The sequence below is a fragment of the Ambystoma mexicanum genome, chromosome 1p (assembly GCF_040938575.1).
Source record: "Ambystoma mexicanum isolate Mex_15411 chromosome 1p, UKY_AmexF1_1, whole genome shotgun sequence".
Taxonomy (NCBI): domain Eukaryota; kingdom Metazoa; phylum Chordata; class Amphibia; order Caudata; family Ambystomatidae; genus Ambystoma; species Ambystoma mexicanum.
Genome location: NC_090921.1, coordinates 1434232804 through 1434235299, shown reverse-complemented (window position 1 = coordinate 1434235299; position 2496 = coordinate 1434232804). Strand labels below are relative to the sequence as shown.

Below are 2496 nucleotides of genomic sequence, written 5' to 3'. Positions count from 1 at the left end.
TACACATAAATACACAGTTAAGAACCTATGGCAAAGTCACTTTGACACTTACCTGGTTAACCCCCCTCCACACCCCTTCAGTCAGACAAAACCATTAGAAATGTGGTTATCATTATAAACTCAGATATCACCTTAGGAACATGAAGGTTATGTCTTCTTTTTGTTTGATGACAGACTTGAGGTACATTTCCTGAGCACAGGGAACTAGCCAGCAGTTTCTAAAATATGTGGTCTGGGGTAATTGCTGTCAGGCACTGTGGTCCTTACTGCAATGCACACTATTGCCTAATTTCTCAGGGCAGCACCCAGGGTAGAGTTTTAGTCCATGTCCTAAACACAATTAATCTCATGTATTGAAAATATGGCAAGATAGGTGAACTTGCTCTCTGCGCTATGAATGAGACATGCCATTTAACTACACCCTGGCTTAGTGTACCTATCCACAGAGCACAATCATTAGAGAGTTTGGCCACGCCCCTGGGCAAAGTGAACATTCCTGCAGTGCTTTTTCATGTAGGTAGCTGAGACCAACATTCTCTCACTGGTTATCTGTGCCATGGTTTTAGTGGTGTTCCCATGCATCACCTTAAAAAATAAGTAATCACTAGTGAATACATCAGAACACATCAACACAATAAAATAAATGTTGACCCCAAAAAACATGCTCATTTAGTAAGGGGAAGAGCAGATTTTTGATTATTTCACTTTGAACATGGCCGCCAGGTATTTGAGACTTAATAGACTGTAATAACATGTATCTATAGAAGATATATACATATATATATATTTTTTTTGTAAGGATTATTTTTACAAATAATGACACTGACTAAATACACTTCCAAGGCAATCATACCACCCCATAATCTGGGACGAGAAACAGGCTGTTTTAATTTGTTTTAATCTGTCTATTTAATTTGATATAAGATAATAAATCAACAAGAAAAGGTAGTTCCCCAACCGACAATGCCAGAGAAGTAATCCACAATCTTCAGATGAATAGAGGCAGTTTATCAACAGAAAGGAAAACACAGCCTGCCTTCTTTTGCCCCGCTAATGTTGTAATTCAAATTCGCACAAACATCCATTTATAGAAGAATAAATATGAATCACATTTTTAATAGAAAATACTTATACTTTGCTTTGTAGACACTCAAATTGACATTGGGTGTTTGAATAAAATAGTTAAATTGTTCTTTGAATAAAGTTTTAAATAAAACAATTCAATTACTTTTCATAGAAACCATTGACAAGTATTTATAAAAGAGAAGCATATGTGTACTAACACATGGCTCTCTGATGCTTGTGATAAGTCTGATCTTAAATATTGGACACAATCTCTTACAAATTATCGGTTTCAAGATTTGCCATAGATACTGTTGGGTTCCTTTGTGGTGTTGAATTGATTGCAACTATTTTAAAAACTTGGATTTAGGAATTACATTTGTTTTTGGAATGCAGGGACAGAAGGTTCTAACTATCTCACTATTCTGAAGAAATCACATTCACATTCACAGCACCCCAGTTTGATGCGTTGATTAAGGAATTTATTTCAATTACTTTATTAAATATGTCAGACACAATCACAAAGGCTTGCGCTTACACATTTCAATTTCAGATGTTTATGGCCTCCAGAGATCCCAAATTGCTAGGAAAGAAAACGTATTGATGCTACCCGGGGATCCAATTGTAATTATTAATTATTAATCACAAGACACATGCACCTCTTATTGTATTCCCCCTTTCATTGAATACTTTATAAATTTGATTCCCCCAAAATAGTTTCCATTGATAGCTGAGATGTATTTAATTATTGGGACACTTGTCTAAATACCCTAGAATCGTTGTACTCATGTATTGCTTGCTTTCAACCCCCCATGACAAGTAGGGACATAACTCGCTTTTGCCAGCATTGTCAGGTGATCTTGTCCCCTCAGTCTGTCTTCCAGCTCCCAAAATACCCTCAGGTAATCTGGTTCTTTATTGATAAAAGCTTCTGTATTAGTCCCATCTGGGAAAGGCTCCCTTAAAGACATTTTCCATGAGCTACTTTCAGTTGAAATTCCAATCAGCTTTTATCCTGTTGGATGGGACCGTTTGCCTTTCTGCTTTTCCCAAAAATGTTCTTCTTCCTATGCATTTGAACTTATTTTATTATTTGTAATTTTTTTTAATATGGAACGCTTCACGAATTTGCGCATCATCCTTGCACAGGGGGCATGCTAATCTTCTCTGTATCGTTCCAATTTTAGTATATGTGCTGCCGAAGCGAGCACTGCATTTGATCAGCAAATACCACCCATGCAGCATCATTTGATGCACCAATTTTGGAAAGGAAGGAGACTATGAGAAATGTTACCTTTACTTACACACACCCACAGCCCCCCCCCTTTCTTTCTTTCATTTGCACACTGAATGTTTTGGATCATAAGGAGATGTGCTAGCAATGAGTTAGCCCTCCCAGAGGAATGAGGAATCAAAATTGGACTGCAATAATGT

General features: G+C 37.0%; 1 non-coding gene across 1 annotated transcript; it reads right to left on the bottom strand.

Moving 5' to 3' along the window:
* Positions 1-2166: 2166 nt before the first annotated feature.
* LOC138461458 (U6 spliceosomal RNA) lies at positions 2167-2273 on the bottom strand. The gene has a single exon (XR_011264078.1). It is a non-coding gene; the product is annotated as a U6 spliceosomal RNA (small nuclear RNA).
* Positions 2274-2496: the final 223 nt, after the last annotated feature.